Here is a 7452-nt window from a genome sequence, read left to right as displayed (position 1 = left end):
GTAAGTCAACAGAAGCTTGTGTGTGTGTGTGTGTGTGTGTTATATGGTGTCAGGCTGTGGACTGAATGGATTCATGCTCAGCTCTGAGGGATCCTCAGTGATGAAAACAGAGATGACGACTGTAAGAACATAAACCAGGAGACAAGTCAAGGCTGCTTCAGCTGGACCACCAGTCACTGTGCCTCAGAGTTCACCGGACCAGTGAACACGCACCATCTCTGAAAACTGAAACTGTGATAACTGCATAGTTATTATAACCAGTAAAGTCCAACTAATCTGTTAATACACTGATTATAAATGAGGTGCAAACATGCTTTTAATATGATGTAAAACACAAAGAATGTAGGTAAAGGTGTGTCTGCTGCATGACGATCCTGGGGCAGTGGTGGTGTTACAGAAAAGGAGAATGAGACAGACGGGTGTAGATTCAAAGCCTGGGTGCTTCCACCTCTGTGTAACCATCGCTACAACTACTGGTCTGCCACTGGTCCAAGGCTGGACTCAAGGACAAGACCAGACATGAGTACAAAAGAGCTTGGAAACTGTTCTCAGTAATATTTCATAGGAGTATATATGGTATTTATTTGGCACCTCAAATCTCCAGAAGGAAATCATGTTGCTGCAGGAGACACCACTACCAGTTAGTACAACTGTGTTCAACAGGGTCACACCAGCAGAATAAAAAGGTGGATGATGCTCTCAACTGCAGCATTGTACCATCTCTGTTGAACCCAGACTTAGAGCATCTACCTGACAACTCCAGATGCCAAAGACCTACACAGTGTTTTGTAATAATCACAATCTGTGGAAGATTTTCATGGGGGAACTATTTTTGATAATACTAATACTAATAATAGATAATACGATAACAAATAATACTAATAATACTTTTGATAATAATGAGGTAAACAGAAGAAATGTGTGCTTTTATGTGTTTGACTGGTGTTCAAGAGTTGAGTCAGGTTCAACTTTCTTGTCAGACAACTCTGCACTGTTTTACAGGAACTCTCTGCACTGACACTGCCACTGTTCTGATGGACTGGCTCCATTCAGATAAATGAGAAGCCTGTGTTATTTTTATACAGGACTCAAATCTGCCGGAACATCACTGTACAGGAGCTGACAGTGGCAGCTCAGAGGCCAAACAGCAGGAGGATGATCGGTCTGTGGGAGGGGAGGGAGGAGTCTGCAGCAGGTTTGGACAGTGCACAGTTATGGGATAAGAGAAGCCCCCAACTATCTTTGATTATTACTGGTCAGTGACATTGTAATCTCCAAATGAGAAGGTGGAGGGCCCATTCTATGGTCCCTCTCTGTTGAAGGTGGTGAGGATGGGGGGTGTGGGGTGTTGGGGACTCAGGGGAAGTTTTCTGTTATGTGCACTCCAAGAAACCTCTGGAACTCTAGAAGGCAACAACCAGCTCTTCTCTCTTCAACACTGAGAGACAGACTGTTGTCTCGACACCACTTCGCTGCCTGTTCAGCTTCTGCTCCGTATCCTGACTCGCTGCTGATAAGTCTCACCACTGCTGTGTCATCTGCAGACAGAAGGAAGTGCTTTGGTTTGTGCTGGGAAGCCCAGTGAGTCATGAGCAGAGTGATGAGCAGTGGGCTGAGCTCACAGCCCTGAGGGGTGTCAGTGGCTCGGAGGACCCTGAATATGGCGTTTCCTGTACTGACAGTCTGGAGCCTGTTGGTCAGAAAGTCTGGGCTCCAGTTACAAAGTAAGGTGTTCGTTCCCAACAGACTCAGCTTCCCTGCCAGTCTCTGTGGAATTATTATGTTGAATGCTGAACTGAGGTCTATGAAAAGCATTCTGGCATAACTGTGCTTTCTCTCCAGCTGGGTCAGAGTCTGGTGGAGGACACGTTCGACATCAGCATCTTCCCTGAGGTGAGGAAGATGCTGATGTCTGAGAGAACGTCTGCCAGATGGTCAGCACGTTCTCAGAGCATGCAGCCATCCACCAGCTTTCCATGGGTTCTTTCTGCACAGGTTCCTCCCTGCGTCCTGTTGACAGGGGTGGTCTTCCTCACAGGTTTTCTGTTATTTAGTGCATCAGGAAGGGAGGCGTCACATCCACAGGCCACAGGTATTGATCTGTAGTCAGTAACAGCCTGTATCTCCAGCCATATTGGCAGAAAGGCTGTCACTCCTTAACCACAATGGTGTTCGAAAACCTAAGAGAACCAGAAAGAACATATGAGATTACAACAAAAAAAAGAGAGAATCATAATATCAAAGTGTCATATCAGTGTGTCAGTGTGCAGCAAAGCATTTAAGGCATTCACCTCCGTATCTGACCACTTAGGTAAATCCTGAAAACTGTCCCATACGTTGCACTGACTGCATAAACAGCTGCTGCAGCCATCAGCCTTAATGGTTAACGGTGGGAGTGTACTGGGCGGGACATGGGGCTGCGCACATTTTTGAGTCCACTGTGATTTATATAGGGAAATATGCAAACAAGCGTGCGTGCTCACAGTTTTATAAATCTGATTGTTTTGACGTGCGCCGTCTTTGTCCTTTGTGTGCACGTAAACTTTTGATAGGGAGCCTACACAAAGTTATATAAATGAGGCCACAAGACAGTAAAACAAAACACTGAATAAGACGTGTTAGAACCACTTCATGGAAAATCCTCAGCCTGAAATTCAGCTGAATTGATGGAGAATTCATTTGTTTTATCAGAAGAAGAAGAAGGACGGGCTGACAGAGACATTGTCCAGGATTTTGGGGACATTCTTTTTTTCAGTGGGACTGGTCCCTTTGCTTTGGTACGTAAAACTCTGGAATACAGACTAAATACAGTCTGAGTAATTGACTTCATTAGTGATAGTGTTAGCTTTTAAAGTGGAGCTCAGGAAACCTGTGACATTTTTCCTCCAGCAGAACAGAAAGTGGCCAAAACGTGAAGCTTGAAGTGAATTCGGAGTCGACTCTTCACTGTGAAGCTGTTCCAGGAAACTGCTCTTTCTTCCACCATTGTTTACTTTGTGAGAACTGAGATCCAGAAACTTTCTGTACAACCTCTCATTCCTGACACTTCAATCCCACAAGCTTATGTAACACAGCAGCAACATCCGCACTCAAGTGTATTTTTAGATTTTAAGAGTTAAAAAATATACAGAGAATCAAGCAAAGGAAAGCAGGGACCTTGTAGAGCACAGGCTCCCAGGGGATATCATGTGTCTGACTCGATGCTGGGAGCAAGATGTAGGGGTCAAAGGTCAGTTCTCACAGGAAACAGAAGGAAGTGGTGTTTGTGTTCACATACTGTAACTCAGCTTTTCAATACAATGGCTAAAACTTTGTGTACATCACTCAAATGAAGTTTTGACTAGTCGTGACCCTTTTGACACTTCTTCAGTGGACCAGTGTTTGTCCACAGGAGGGAGACTCAGCAGAGACAACGAGGCAACACTTTCCAACACGGGGCACAAAAATGAGAGAAGAGACTAAGGAACGAGGGAGGAAGGACTCGTGAAAATTAACGACTCATTGACAAGTAGATCCTGAAGAATTCCTGAATGGGAACTCAGGGAGCCCTCATACTCTGTGGACGTCTGTACATTCAAGTCAAACTATATTCACACTGAAGTTCAATGTGCTGCAGCTGAGCAGCTAATCAGCTGTTTACTCTGGCTGGTCATTCACTCAGCAGGCAAAGGTGCAGGGCGAGGCGTGTTGCTGTTTGTAGGTTAGATGACCGTCTGGCTCAGAGTGACCGGCTGCTCGGCCCATAATAGACCTCTGACGTTACTGCTTCACGCACGATTTGAATGACTGAATCAAACTATGGTCTCCTGCTACACAGACACACAGAACCAGGGGGCGCCATCGTGAAATCACAGCATACGCATTTCTCTTTATATATAAAATTCTATACATTTCTATCAAATACAACACTTATCACATCCAAAATACAGTCAGATGATATTCTACAGAAGATGCTGTAATAGACATGTTATATTGCTACTAACATGATTCTATGATAATCTGGACTGCAGTAGTTAGTTAAAGTTACTCATAAATTAATGTCACTTTCTGTGGTTCAGTCTGTGGCTCAGTCTCTACATCACCACTGTTCTGTGATGCTCTGGGATAAAAAGGGGTCATTTCCATTTGTGGCCTTAGTTTTATATTTCTTAATGTAATAACTAAAAGGCCACAACCTAGAGCAAACATGCAAACCACTCAAATTCAACTCTTCCTTAAAACCACTATACAACACATGCAAAGCTCCACGTGTTGATGTGTGACTGCAGACAGAATAATGCAGCTGGCACAGACCGATTGTTGGCATCAGAGGAGTTTACATTCAGGCCCACAATAATAAAGCATCAAACAGAAACTGTCATAATACTTTACATTTTGAACTAAAAGCTTGATCTTAGGAAAGGAGACAATTATTCGTCCCTTTAAACTCAACCATCATCTGTAAAATCCTGCATACTTTGTCTTTCTTTTCTCTCTCTCTATCTTGACTTCAGGAATTGTACCTTATTTTTTTCCCCCTCCATTTATCTTCCATTTGAGTTGTGTGGTTTTGTGATGTCTTTTGTGTAAACAGAGAAAAATAAAGCATTCTTTCAAAAATCACTGAGTAATTATTTTTAGAAAAATCTGAGGCTTATCTCTGTGGCTCGAATGTACGTTGATACGTGAGCGGCACAGACTGGGGTGAGTCTACTTCAAGTGGTTTCAAAGAGCTTCTGCAGAGAGCTGGAATTAAAGTGGAAGAAAAGAAAACATCAGGTCTTCCACTTTGCTTGGATGGACAATTTCCAAAACTCTGGACATACTTGAAACCATCAGGACATCTCATTTTTCATTTTTTTCAATTAACAGTGACAATAATCTTTGCTTTATCTTAAACACAGCAGGTCAGCTGACTCAAGAACAGCCATCTACTTTTAGCAGGGTACATGCATACACCTTAGACCTGCCAGTAACGTGTGTCTCAGGTGACCCCATCACTAGTGGACAGCTCTAAGTACATGAGTTCACATCTGGCATTAAAATGTGTCTCCACATGTGTCCAGTGAGTTCTTGTGATCCTATTTCACTTCCTATTTCTTAACTAATATGAAATGTATATGAATTTCAACAGAATTATGAGAACTGTGAATATTGTATTTCATCACCTGGACAAAAAACAGTGGACAAAGCCAGCTCACACTATTTGTACTTGTTTATGAATGAGTATGTTCATCTGCTTACACGGAGGACATCAAACTCCCCAACCTCCTCCTTATTAGGGGTGGTGAAAAAAATCGATTATTGATTAATCACAATTATATTATGGACGACTATGAGTCGATTATTTCATGGCAGGAGTTCTAAACACGTGGACAGGACGTCGTTGTCTGCAAACTTTGCTGCACTAAGCTAAAGTACTGTGGCAGTACTAGCAACATGAGGGCTCCAGGTTTGAAACCCAGTCTGAGCTCCTGTGTGGAGTTTGCATGTTCTCCCTGTACCTGCGCCAAACTGGTACATGGTTCCACAGGAAAGGAACCTGACAGCTGAAGCCTCTGCCTCCCATTGTACATTTGGAGACTCTAGGAATCACAAGTAAGCCTGCATTCATGGACTAGTGAGGTAGCAGGGTACCATGAGATCCTCACATCAGTACAGAGCACTACAGTATATTAAACATTACTATAATACACATCAGCACTACGAGAACCCGCCCACTTAGCTCAGAGCAATATTTAATATTTACCGGCTTTCACCGCTGCCTCCATCCACCATCCACTTACAGTTACAGCAGCACACAAACCACAGCAGCCGCTTACTGACGGAGCTGCTCTGTCCATGCAATGTCGGACTTTTTAACCAGAAAAATGAGACGAATTAAAATTGTAGCCTAGTATTCCCGCAATAAACGGACTCTGAGAGCACGGAACACACCGCAGCAGCGTTCCTAACATTAGCTGCTCCGGTCCTCTATCTGTATCAGCAGCGACCAGAAATCGGCAATTAAGTCATAAGCTAGCGGCAAAATATGCTAATACATGCTAATTAGTGCAAACATCCAGGTAAAATAGGGAGAAATTTACTTATGGAAAAAACTGCAGCACAGACTCCTTCGATGGTCGGTTAGTACAGTCTACACTACAACAAGCCATACTGTCACAGAAACCTATCCGAACATTGGCAAACAAACACGGACACTGCAGCCCCTGTCAACTGCTGGAGCTAGCCAGAGGCCTCTGGATGTAGCCGCCTAGCCCAGCCGATGCTTTAGCAAAGAGCTAACTGCCAGTGCCTGTTTATGGAGGTGTCACTCAGCGTAACCACGCGCCAATCTATGTAAGAATTTTAAGCCTAAATAGCACTAAAACGGTTGTGGTACAAAAAATCCCCCAGCAGCAGCCGACGAACTGCAGCTTTTTGAACGCGGAAGTGATCCTCAGTGCTGAAACCTACAACTCCCACCTTTTATTTAAACGTTGACTTATTTCTAGTTATTTGAACATATATTTTTTCCTGTTGTTACAGAGGAAGGTGACACTCTCCTCTAAGCCTCTGTGGGACAGTGAGGACATGTTGATGCTGCTGCATTACCTTTGCTTTGCGGTGAAAACAAAGCTGATCAGTAGAAAACATACAAACACTCCCCGTCGGGGAATCGAACCCCGGTCTTCCGCGTGACAGGCGGAGATACTGTCCACTATACTAACGAGGACTGCTGTGACACCACTTCCTGCCTTATCAACACAGTAGTGTGACTGTTCCTACATTTACCGCAGCTGACTCACCTCTCGGGCCAGTTCTCAGCGGCAGCCGAGGAACTGCAGCTTTTTGAACGCGGAAGTGATCCTCACTGCTGAAACCTACAACGCCCCCTTGCTAGAAATAGATTTCCCCCCATGTCGTGTGGTGGATGTAGCTGCGTGTAGCTGCCGCTTAGCTTGTTAGCCTAGCTGATTAGCTTGTTAGCCTAGCTGATTAGCCTTAGGCTAGCTCGGTTGCTCCGAGCTAAGTGGCGGGTTCTCGGCCGGCTAACCCCGGCTGACCCGCAGAGTAACCGTGTTTTATACAGTCTATGGATGGAGGCCAATATAAAAGGGCTTTAAATCAAATTCTCCATGTAAAGTAGACGGAGACGTGTCATTGAATGGATCAGTAATTATCAATTTCCATTACTCGTCTTGGACATCATCCCACAACCTGCACAAACTTTCACAACAAAGAGTTCGGCAAACCCAAACAGCTGACTGAATCTGTATCCCTAAATGATCAGTCAGCCTACTTTCAGCATGGAAACGGTTTTTATGGTTTGTGTGGTTTACATTAATAATAATATCTGTCGATAAACTCACCTAAACACTGAGTCAGTAACCGAACAGCTCCACGCGCCTGCCCTCCAGTGTGCCTCTGCTGACAGTCCGCGGCCGCGCGCTGCCATTACAGCTCCCAGCGCCACAGTAAACAACACCACGT

At 44.3% G+C, this 7452-nt stretch overlaps 1 non-coding gene across 1 annotated transcript; it reads right to left on the bottom strand.

Moving 5' to 3' along the window:
- Positions 1-6622: 6622 nt before the first annotated feature.
- trnad-guc lies at positions 6623-6694 on the bottom strand. The gene has a single exon. It is a non-coding gene; the product is annotated as a tRNA-Asp (tRNA).
- Between the last annotated feature and the right edge of the window lie 758 nt (positions 6695-7452).

The sequence above is a fragment of the Toxotes jaculatrix genome, chromosome 5 (genome assembly GCF_017976425.1).
Source record: "Toxotes jaculatrix isolate fToxJac2 chromosome 5, fToxJac2.pri, whole genome shotgun sequence".
Lineage (NCBI taxonomy): Eukaryota > Metazoa > Chordata > Actinopteri > Toxotidae > Toxotes > Toxotes jaculatrix.
The sequence above is the reverse complement of the archived record's forward strand: the minus strand, read 5'-3'. Positions and strand labels throughout refer to the sequence as shown.